Genomic DNA, 11,788 nt, shown 5'->3' on the forward strand with positions numbered 1-11,788 from the left:
ACTGTTTTTTTCATGGCTGCCAATCTTATGGGAGTAAGATGGTATCTCATTGTAGTTTTGATTTGCATTTCCCTGATAGCCAGAGATTTGGAGCATTTTTTCATGTGCTTTTTAGCCATTTGTATTTCTTCTTTGGAGAAGTGTCTGTTTAAGTCTTTTTCCCATTTTTTAAATGGGTTGTTTATCTTTTTGTTTTCAAGATATATGAGTTCTTTATATATGCAAGTTATAAGTCTCTTATCAGATATATGGTTGCCAAATATTTTCTCCCATTGTGTGGGTTCCCTTTTTACTTTCTTGACAAACTCCTTTGAGGTGCAGAAGGCTTTAATTTTGAGGTAGTCCCATTTATCTATTTGTTCTTTTGCTGCTCGTGCTTTTGGTGTGATATTCATGAAGCCATTTCCTATTACAAGGTCCTGTAGATGTTTCCCTACACTGCTTTCTAAGGTCTTTATGGTCTTGGCTCTTATATTTAGGTCTTTGATCCATCTTGAGTTGATCTTTGTATAAGGTGTGAGATGGTAATCCTCTTTCATTCTTCTACATATGGCTATCCAGTTCTCCAGGCACCATTTGTTGAATAGGCCATTCTCTCCCAGTTGAGAGGGTTTGGTGGCTTTATCGAATATTATATGGCTATATACATGAGGTTCTATATCTGAACTTTCAATTCGATTCCATTGGTCTGTGTGTCTCTCCTTATGCCAGTACCATGCTGTTTTCACTACTGTAGCTTTGTAGTATGTTTTGAAGTCAGGAAGTGTGATTCCTCCTATTTCGTTTTTCTTTTTCAATATGTCTTTGGCTATTCGGGGCCTCTTTCTATTCCAAATAAATTTCATAGTTAGTTTTTCTAGTTCCTTAAAGAAGGCTGTGTTGATTTTTATTGGGATTGCATTGAATGTGTAGATCAGTTTTGGTAGGATAGACATCTTAATAATATTCAGTCTTCCTATCCATGAACAAGGAATATTCTTCCATTTATTTAGGTCTTCTTTGATTTCCTTGAACAGTCTTGTATAGTTCTTGGTGTATGAGTTTTTTACCTCTTTAGTTAAATTTATTCCTAAGTATTTGATTTTTTTATTTACTATTGTGAATGGTACTTGTTTCTTGATTTCCTCCTGATCTTGCTCATTATTGGAGTACAGAAATGCTACTGATTTTTGCGCATTGATCTTATAACCTGCGACTTTGCTAAACTCATTTATGAGTTCTAGGAGCTTTGTTGTAGATCTCTCAGGGTTTTCTATATATAGGATCATGTCATCTGCAAATAATGAAATTTTGACTTCTTCCCTTCCAATTCGAATGCCTTTTATATCTGGTTCTTGTCTCAGTGCTCGAGCAAGTACTTCCAAGACAATGTTAAATAGGAGCAGAGACAATGGGCATCCTTGTCTTGTTCCTGAGTTTAGAACGAAGGATTTCAGGATTTCGCCATTGTAAACAATGTTGGCTTTCGGTTTTTCATATATACTCTTTATCATGTTCAAAAAGTTTCCTTGTATTCCGATCTTTTGGAGTGTTTTTATCAGGAAGGGGTGCTGTATTTTGTCAAATGCCTTTTCTGCATCTATAGATATAATCATGTGGTTTTTTCTCTCAATCTGTTTATATGGTGTATTACATTGATTGATTTTCTTATGTTGAACCATCCTTGCATACCTGGAATAAATCCCACTTGGTCATGGTGTATAATTTGTTTAATGTGTTGTTGAATACGATTAGCAAGTATTTTGTTAAGTATTTTTGCGTCTAGGTTCATTAGAGAAATTGGTCTGTAATTTTCCTTTCTTGTGGTGTCTTTGTTTGGCTTTGGTACTAGGGTAATGTTGGCATCATAGAAGGAATTAGGCAGTGTTCCTTCTGTTTCGATTTTTTGGAATAGTTTCAAAAGGATTGGTGTTAGTTCTTTCCGGAATGTTTTGTAGAATTCATCTGTGAAGCCGTCTGGCCCTGGGCTCATCTTAGTTGGGAGATTTTTAATGACTGATTCTATCTCTTTGCTTGTGATTGGTTTGTTAAGATCATCAATTTCTTCTTTCATCAGTATGGGCTGCTTATGAGTTTCTAGGAATTTGTCCATTTCCTCTAAATTGTCATTTTTGTTGGAATATAGTTTTTCAAAGTATCCTCTTATGATAGTCTTTATTTCTGTGGGGTCAGTGGTGATATCACCTTTCTCATTTCTTATTTTGTGTATTTGCATCTTTTCTCTTTTTTTCTTTGTTAGTCTTGCTAAAGGTTTGTCAATTTTGTTGATCTTCTCAAAAAACCAGCTCTTGGTCTTGTTTATTTTTTCAAGTGCTTTCTTATTTTCTATTTCATTTAGTTCTGCTCTTTTCTTTGTTATTTCCTTCCTTCTTCTTCCTGTTGGGTTACTTTGTTGTTGTTTTTCTAATTCCGTCAAAATTGCAGTTAGTTCTCCAATTTTTGCTCTTTCTTCTTTTTTGATATATGAATTTATGGCTATAAATTTCCCTCTCAGTACCGCTTTTGCTACATCCCATAAATTTTGGTATGTTGTGTTATTATCATTTGTTTCAAGGTAGTCATTGATTTCTTTTGAGATTTCCTCTTTGACCCACTGTTTTTCTAAGAGTGTGCTGTTTAATTTCCAAATTGTTGTGTGGAGTCTGGGTCTCTGTCCCTTGCAAATTTCCAGCTTCACTCCACTGTGGTCAGAGATATTGTTTTGTATGATTTCGATCTTTCTGAATTCATTAAGCCTTTCTTTGTGGCCTAGCATATGGTCAATCTTGGAGAATGTTCCATGTGCGCTTGAGTAAAATGTTTATCCTGCTGTGTTTGGGTGTAATGATCTATATATGTCTATTAGATGCAGCTCTTCTAATATACTGTTCAAATGTTTTGTTTCTTTAGTGATTCTCTTTTGAGATGTTCTGTCCAGAGTTGATAGTGGTGTATTAAAATCCCCCACTATAATTGTAGATGCATCTATTCTTTCACTTAGTTTTTCCAGCGTTTGCCTCACATATTTAGAGGCGCCCTTGTTAGGAGCATAAATATTTATGATTGTTCGATCTTCTTGACAGATTGTCCCTTTCACTAAAATATAGTATCCTTCTTTGTCTCTCACAATTGTTTTGCATTTAAAGTCTATTTTGTCTGATATTAATATAGCTACTCCTGCCTTTTTTGGTTGTTGTTTGCTTGTATGATTGTTTTCCAGCCATTCACTTTCAACCTCCATGAGTCTCTGGGTCTAAGATGTGTCTCTTGTAAGCAGCATATAGATGGGTTGTATTTCCTTATCCAATGTCCCAGTCTGAATCTTTTGATAGGTGAGTTTAATCCGTTGACATTCAATGTTATTACGTTTAGAGAGTTATTTATGGTAGCCATATTTTGGTTGGATTTGTGTTTGTTATATTTTGTTTGTATTATTTTATTTTCACCTTCTATTTTTGTCTTTCTTGTTGCTTTTACACTCTCCTCCATCTCTGACTGTCCTGTTTTTTCCTTTCTTCCTGCAGAACTCCCTCAAGAATTTCTTGAAGGGGAGGTTTCTTGTTGATATACTCTTTCAGTTTCTGTTTATCTGTGAATATTTTGAACTCTCCATCATTTTTGAATGCTAGTTTAGCTGGATAGAGTATTCTTCGTTGGAAATTTTTTTCCTTTAGTACCTTGACTATATCATACCACTGCCTTCTTGCCTCCATGGTTTCAGATGAGAAATCAGCACTTAATCTTATGGAGTTTCCCTTGTATGTGATGGTTTTCTTTTCTCTTGCTGCTTTTAATATTTTTTCTTTGTCTTGAGCATTGGATAATTTGACAAATATATGTCTTGGGGTGGGCCTGTTGGGGTTTATGACCAGTGGAGTGCGCTGTGCTTCTTGGATATGTACATCTGTCTCTTTCAGTAGATTTGGGAAGTTTTCATTCATTATTTCCTGCAACACTCCTTCTGACCCCTTTCCCTTCTCTTCTCCTTCTGGAATGCCTATAATACGTATGTTTGAGCGTTTTGCGTTATCATTCAGGTCCCTAAGTCCTATCTGGATTTTTTCTACATTTTTATTGACCACTTCTACTATCTGTTTGATTTCCAATGCACTGTCTTCCACATCACTAATTCTCTGCTCTGCCTCTTCTAGTCTGCTGATATTTGCTGCAAGTGTATTTTTGATTTCTTGAATTGTGGTGTTCATTTCCATCATATCTGTTATTTTTTTGCGCATGTCTGCAATTTCCCCTCCAAGTGTTGTCTTCCTGCTGTTAACCTCTTTCATTACTTCATCAAATTTGTCGGTGATAAATGTTCTGAGATCTTTCATTGCTTGTGCGAAGTCCTACCCCCCTTCCTGATTGGATTCAGCCATGTTTTCCTGATTACTGGTTTGGTTTGTAGATTTTTGTTGCTGTCTTGTCAACATTTTTTCTTGACGGGTTTAATCAGTTCCTTAGCTTCTTTGTCTAGTCTTGGAGATTAATTAGCTGTTGTTTTTGCGTAAGTGTTATATCTTCTCTTTGTCACTTTGTTCTTCTTATTCCAATTTCTTATTGCAAGTTAAGCTCACTTTAAAGGAAAGTATTAGTGCTGGGGAAAGGCAATTGTGTAAGGGAGGAAAAAGTGTGAAGTAGTATTGGTGATATATGTTAACAAAGCAACAATATGAGTTCTGGGAGGATGGAGGTTAGATCATGTAAATTGTGTAGAGTTATAGTAGTAGGAAAGTACCTATAATGAGGTAGACGACTGAATATGGGAGGAATGTGGTACGTACTAAGAGGCTATTGTTTTCGTGAGAGAGGGAAAGAGAAAAGAAAGGTAATAGTTTCAGGGACGAATACCAGATGGAAAACTAAACAAAGGTATTAGAAATTAAGAGTTAGACACTTTGTGGATCAAAGAGAGGGAGATGGAATATAGGAGAGATAGCAGATGGTGGAGGATATCAAGTTGTAGGGGAAAGGGGATAGCGTAGATAGGCTAAATCTATTCACAGAGAAATGAGGCAGTGGATTGTGAGGAAACCCAGCAAATGTGAGGTATTTCCTGTAGGACCTATTGTATTGTTAAGATAAAATAGTATAAGAAGAATATTGGGGACAGGAAGGAGAGGATTAAAAAAAACAACAACAACAACAAAAATAAAATTAAATTAAAAAAAAAAAACAAAAAACAAAGAACCGAAACCCCGCCGCCAGGCTTGGCTGGGCTCGGCTGGGCTCGGCTGGGCTCCGGTCCCCCACCCTCCGTGGCTCGGCTGGGCTTGGCTAGGCTCGGCTGGGCTCGGGTCCCCCGCCTGTCGCGGCTCGGCTGGGCTCGGCTGGGCTCGGCTCTCCCGCCCGCCGCCCGTCGCGGCGCAGCGCGGCTCGGCTCTTCCGCTCGGCGCGGCGCAGCCGGGCTCAGCTGAGCTCGTCTGGGCCCGGCTCCCTCACCCGCCGCAGCTCGGCTGGGCTCGGCTGGGCCTGGCTGGGCTCGGCTTCCCCGCCCGCCACCCTCCGTGGCGCAGCGTGACTCAGCTCTCCCACTCGCCGCCCTCTGCGGTGCGGCTGGGCTCGACCGAGTTCGGCTGGGCCCGGACCCTCACCCTCCGCGGCTCAGCTGGGCTCAGCTGGGCTCGGCCTCCCCGCCCGCCGCCCGCCGCGGCGCGGCTAGGCTCGGCTGGGCTCGGCTCCCTCACCCGCCGCCCACCGCAGCACAGCGTGGCTCGGCTCTCCCGCCCGCCGCCTGCCGCGGCGCGGCTAGGCTCGGCTGGGCTCGGCTCCCTTGCCCGCCGCCCGCCGCGGCACAGCGCGGCTCGGCTCTCCCGCCCACCGCCGCCGCGGCGCAGCGTGGCTCGGCTCTCCCGCCCACCGCCCACTGTGGCGTGGCTCGGATCCCCCGCCCACTGCCCACCGTGGCCCAGATAGGCTACCCTGGCCGCCGCCCACCGGGGCTCGGCGCGGTGCTAGCTGCCTCGGCTCTGCCTACCCAAGGAGGGAATCCTCCACATGTAGCTGGGATCTCCGTGTATATTTCATAGAGGGATCCTCTCTGTTACCTTCCCTCCAAATCGATGTCCAAACACCTTGGGACCAGGAAAAATCCCGAAACAGCCCGGTCCTAAAGAGTCTCCGACGCCTCCCAGCCGATTCCCTCCAGGAGCTAGTAACCGGGAAGTTCACTCAGCCACCATCTTGCCTCCTATATCTCTTATATTTTTTAATGAAACATTTTATGGATCTATGTATCTTAAAAAAGACAATATAAAATCATAACTTTATTAAAAGTAAAGTTTCATAAGCACAGTCATCAATATCAAGGGCCCATTAATGAACCATTCTCCTTCACTAGTCATTGGCCTTGGTTTTGGGGGATTCTTGCTGATATTAGAGAATGTGGCTGTGCTCCCCTTTATGGGTATTTGATATTCCTTTAGTTATTGTGTGAATCTCCACCCACTCTGACAATGCCCCATGAACAATTGAACACATTTATGTACTTTATAGGTATGCCCAGGTGAGCTTCCTCCCATGTATCCTCCATCACTGACACCTCACACCAATGAACTTCTGCTACCAGAGTTGTAACCCTTCTGTGTCCCAAAACTTCTTCAGAATGAAGCCAATAAAATAGACAAAATTCTTACAAAAATGAAATAATGATAGCTTTAAAAATAAGAAATAGAATACAAAAATCTTTTTAAAGAAAAGAAAAAAGAAAAAATATTACTTAAAAATATTTAAACTTTTTCTTGACATTTTGCCTTTCATCAATGTAAGATCCGTTGTCCTATATGTACAGTGAATTTTTCTTCTGTTTATTGCTCCAGTATCTTACTTTTTTCATTTTGTTTCCAAAGAAGTTTTAGGTTACAGAAAAGTCTCACACTCAATACAGGGGACTCCCATATATCCAACATCTTCCCCCTTTTATTCCTTCACCTGTTAGCATTTTATATGTGCATGGTACATTTGTTACAACTGATGTATAAATATTGAAACATAACTATGAACCATGGTCAATGGTTTACATTATATTTTTATATTTTGCCCATACACTTTTATAAAGTTTGATGTAATTCAAAATGGCCTGCATAAATCATATCAATATCATGTAGATCACTTTTATCACCCCAAAAATGCCTCCTATTCCTTCTTTTCTATCTCCTCCCCACCCCTTCGGGACCCACAGAAACCATGAGGATTCACTCGTTGAAGGACTAAATTCATAGTTACTTGCAACAACATTGAAGGCTTGACACTCTGGTCTGTCCTCTCTTATTAGGCACCACCCATGCTCTTGGGAGACATCCACCTCTTTATTTGAGAACACAGCGGGCCTCTCCAGGATGCAAATCCACTACCTTGCTGGTCATTACATGGGTCTCCACCCGCTGAAATAACTCACTATGGCAAGATGAACACTCACACACTCCCTAGAAGCCTGCCCCGGGTGTGCCCTGTCCTTAATGTCTCCATATCCAACACACCAAATCAGCAACCCTCACTTGCCATATTGACAAAAGATCATTCCCAACATTATATTCTCAATCTTGTACATGCCAGTCCCCATTGTTCACCTGTTCCCTCCCACAACTTTCCTCCCCAGTTCCATGGACAGTCCAACCCACCCTCTCCACCCCACTCCCCTAACAAACCAGCACCAGTAAACCCAAGTGTATCCTTATGTGTTGTCATGCCCCTCCACTGTACAACTACACACTTACAACTCATCATAGATTTTGCCCATATGGGCATTGGCTCACAAACTTCTTCTCCCTTTCTATTTCCCATAAACCTATCTTCCAGACTCTAGCTCTGTGAGTCTGCTCAATTAGCTTAATTCATATCAGTGAGGTCATGTAAGATTTGTCCAGTGCCTGACTTGCTTTACACAACATAAGGTGCTCAAAATTCATCTGTGTTATATCTTGTGTTAATACTGAATTCCCTCTTACAGCTGAGTAATATTCCAATATTCCATTGTATGTATTAATATATAACACAATTTGTTTATCCATTCATCTGTTGAAGGGCATTTGGGCTGATTCCAATATTTGGCAATAGCGAATAATGCTGCTATGAATGGTGTGTATGTCTGTTTATTTCCTTTCTTTCAGTTTTCTGGGTATATACACAGCAGGGGAATTGCTTGATTATATGGCAGTTTTATAATTCGTTTTCTGAGGAACCACCAAACTGTCCTCCACAGTGGCTGCAGCATAATATATTCCTGCCACCAGTGCATGAGGGTTCCCATTCTGCCTCATCCTCTTCAACACTTCTAGGCCTCTGTTTTTTTTTTTAATATCCCCCACTCTATTGGATGTAAGATGATATCTCATTGTAGTTTTGATTTGCATTTCCCTAAAAGCTAGTGATGTTGAGCATTGCTTCATGTGCTTTTTATTTATGTACTTATTTTTAATATATTTTATTTATTTTTAAAAGATACTGAGATTACCAAAAAAATTACATTAAAAAAACTTAAGGAAAATAGAAGTTTTACGTTGACCAGAAACCTGCTCCAAGACAAGCAAGAAGGGAGACCTGTTAAATGCCCATTATGATGGCTACTTGGCTAAAGAAGGCTCAAAATTCTACTGCAGCCAGACACAAAATGAAGGCCACCCAAAGTGGTTTGTTCTTGGTGTTGGACAAGTAATAAAAGGACTCGACGTTGCTATGTTGGATATGTGCCCTGGAGAAAAGCAAAAAGTGATTATACCTCCTTCATTTGCATATGGACTATGCAGAAGACTATGCAGAAGGCAAGATTCCACCTCATGCGACATTGATTTTTGAGATTGAACTTTACGCTGTAACCAAAGGACCACGAAGTGTTGAAACATTTAAACAGATCAACAAAGACAATGGCAGGCAACTCTCGAAAATGGAGATAAATCATTATTTGAAAAGAGAATTTAAAAAAGATGAGAAGCCACATGACACATCATGTTAGAATGCAATTTTAGAAGCTATTTTTAAGAAGAATGACCGTGATGGTGATGGCTTCATTTCTCCCAAGGAATACAATGTATATCAACATGATGAACTATAGCGTATTTTTATTTCTACATTTTCATAGCTACTTATTGTACTTTGTATATAAAACAAAGTCACTTTTCTCAAAAGTGTGTTTTAAATTTTTCCCCCATAAGAAAGCTATTTTGGTCCCATCAATACATGTAATTTTGGCATAATAAATGTGAAACTGTTTTGCAAAAAAAAAAAAAAAAACTTAAGGGATTCCCATATGCCACACTCCCCACAGCTCCCCATTTCCCCACATTAAAAATTTTTCCTTTAGTGTGGTACATTTATTTCAATTGATGAACACAGCTTGGAGCATTGAACTAAACATGGATTTTAGTTTACATTGTAGTTTACATTCTCTCCCACTCAATTCTGTAGGTAATGACAAGATATATAATGGCCTGTATCTGTCATTGCAATGTCATTCAGGACAATTCCAAGTACCAAAAAAAATGCCCCCATATTACACCTCATTTTCTCTCTCCCTGACTTCAGCACCTCCAGTGGCCACTGTTTCCATAACAATGATATAATTTTTCCAGTGCTAGAATCATAATAAATGTATAGTAGAATACCAGTAAGTCCTTTCTATTACAACTTTTATTCCCCAATCTTTATGTCTTTATTTTTTTTTAATGTTAACATTGAAAAAATATGAGGTCTCCATATACCCCCCCACCCCCCTTACCCCACTCCTTCCATAACAACAACCTCCTCCATCATCATGGGACATTTATTTCACTTGGTGAATACATCTCTGAGCACTGCTGCACCACATGGTCAATGTGTCCACATTACAGTTTACACTCTTCCCCAGTCCGCCCAGTGGGCCATGGGAGGACATACAATGTCAAGTAACTGTCCCTGTAGTACCACCCAGGACAATTCCAAGTACTAAAAATGCCCCCACATCACATTTCTTCTTCCCACTCCCTACCCTAAGCAGCTACTATGGCCACTTTCTCCACATCAGTGCTATATTTTCTTCGATTACTAATCACAATAGTTCATGAATAGAATATCAGTAAGTCCATTCTAATCTATACTCTATTCCTCCATCCTGGGGACCAGGAAATGGTTGTGTCCACTCCACATCTATATCAAGAGGGGGCTTAGATTCCACATGGATGCTGGATGCAATTCTGCTTTCAGTTGTAGGCACCGTTGGCTCCCTGGTGTGGTGGTTGACCTTCTTCACCTCCATGTTAGCTGAGTGGGGTAAGTCGAATAAACCTGAGTGTAGGAGGTGCTAGTCTGTTGAGGCTCAGGGCCTGGCTATCACATGGACAGTCCAGAGATTCAGGTCCCCCAAGTATACACTAAAACCCAGCACCAGCCACAGGTCCAGTAAAAGTAACAGGAGAGGCTTGTGGAAAAAGATCACATCTGAGTCCAGCTCCATCACACAGGAACATGAACTCCAGAGTAGGGCCAACTGACATGGCACTGAACTCCATCTGCCATGGCCATAGAACCTGTGGTTCTCTGTAACCCTCAGAAGAACCAATACCTGGGGTTGTATCTACTTTATCTGTCTTTGGGACTCTGGTGAGGTGTGAGTAAGGGTGACCCCTCTGATAACCTCCCAGCTCTTTTTTGGAGACTCATAGCCATATAAACTCATTTGTTCTTTCCATTTACCCCTTTTATTCAAGGTCAAAAAGCATTTTTAAATCCTGATATTATATGTAGGCTGAGATATTCTTCTGGTCTGAGTTGACCCTTTTATTTAAGGTCATTTTTTAGTTACATCATCAGCTGGTGCTTGGTAGTAATCCCTCAGCACCAGGGAGGCTTATCCCAGGGAGTCATGTCCCACACTGGGGACAAGGCAATGCATTTACATGCTGAGTTTGGCTTCAAGACTGGCCACATTTGAGCAACATGGAGGCTCTCAGGAGGTAACTTTTAGGCACCCTGCAGCTCTATGCCTAGTTCTTATTTCAGGTGCACAGAGTCACAATCATATCCATTAGTATCAAGGGTTCATTGGTGGACCTTCCTTCTTTTTGGTCATTGCTGTTGCACTTGGGGGATTGTTGCTGTTCCATTAGGGAATGTGACAGAGCTCCCTGGCTAGGAACTCAGCACTCCCTCAGTTGTTGTTTTTAACTGTAACCACTATGAAAATATCCAAACATTATTATATACCCTGGATGTATGACCTGGAGAACTCCCTGCCAACCATGAATCCTCTGTCAATAACATCCCACACCAGTATTCCTCCCCTGCCATTGCTGAACCTCTCTGTGACCCAAAATTTCTTAAAAAATGAAGCCTAATATATTGCCAGGATCCATTAAGACTAAAATGGAATATAGCAATGAGTTTAAAGGTTGGATATAGAATACAAACTAATTTAGAAAAGTTAAGGCAAAAATAAATTGCAGTATCAAAAAATTAAAAAGTGGAAAAACTTTGTTTTTGATGTATTGCCTTCCATCCCTGCAATAAGGGTTGCCCTGTATGCGAATTGGCAAGGCAACTTCTTCCATCTTTTCCTCAATGTATATGTCCTTTCTTTTTCTTTCTTTTTTCCCCCTAATTATTAAGCTTGTCTTCACAAAAGTTTTAGATCACAGTAATTCATATATACAATATACGGTACCCCACATATCCAACATAAAACACTTTGTCCCTTCCTCAGCAATAAACTTTTTACATGTTCATACTATATTTACTGCAACAGATGTACAGATATTGTGACAATATCTTTCAAACAAGGTATTGTGGTTTATATTTCAGACTATACAATTTTCTAAGATTTAGTTATCTTATGTTTTACATT

The 11,788-nt window shown here is 40.2% G+C and overlaps 1 pseudogene; it reads left to right on the forward strand.

Annotated features, from left to right (window-relative positions):
• The first annotated feature begins 6,473 nt into the window (after positions 1-6,473).
• Positions 6,474-9,188, forward strand: LOC131277122 (peptidyl-prolyl cis-trans isomerase FKBP7-like; annotated as a pseudogene).
• Positions 9,189-11,788: the final 2,600 nt, after the last annotated feature.

This window comes from Dasypus novemcinctus, chromosome X (genome assembly GCF_030445035.2).
Source record: "Dasypus novemcinctus isolate mDasNov1 chromosome X, mDasNov1.1.hap2, whole genome shotgun sequence".
In the NCBI taxonomy this organism is placed as follows: domain Eukaryota; kingdom Metazoa; phylum Chordata; class Mammalia; order Cingulata; family Dasypodidae; genus Dasypus; species Dasypus novemcinctus.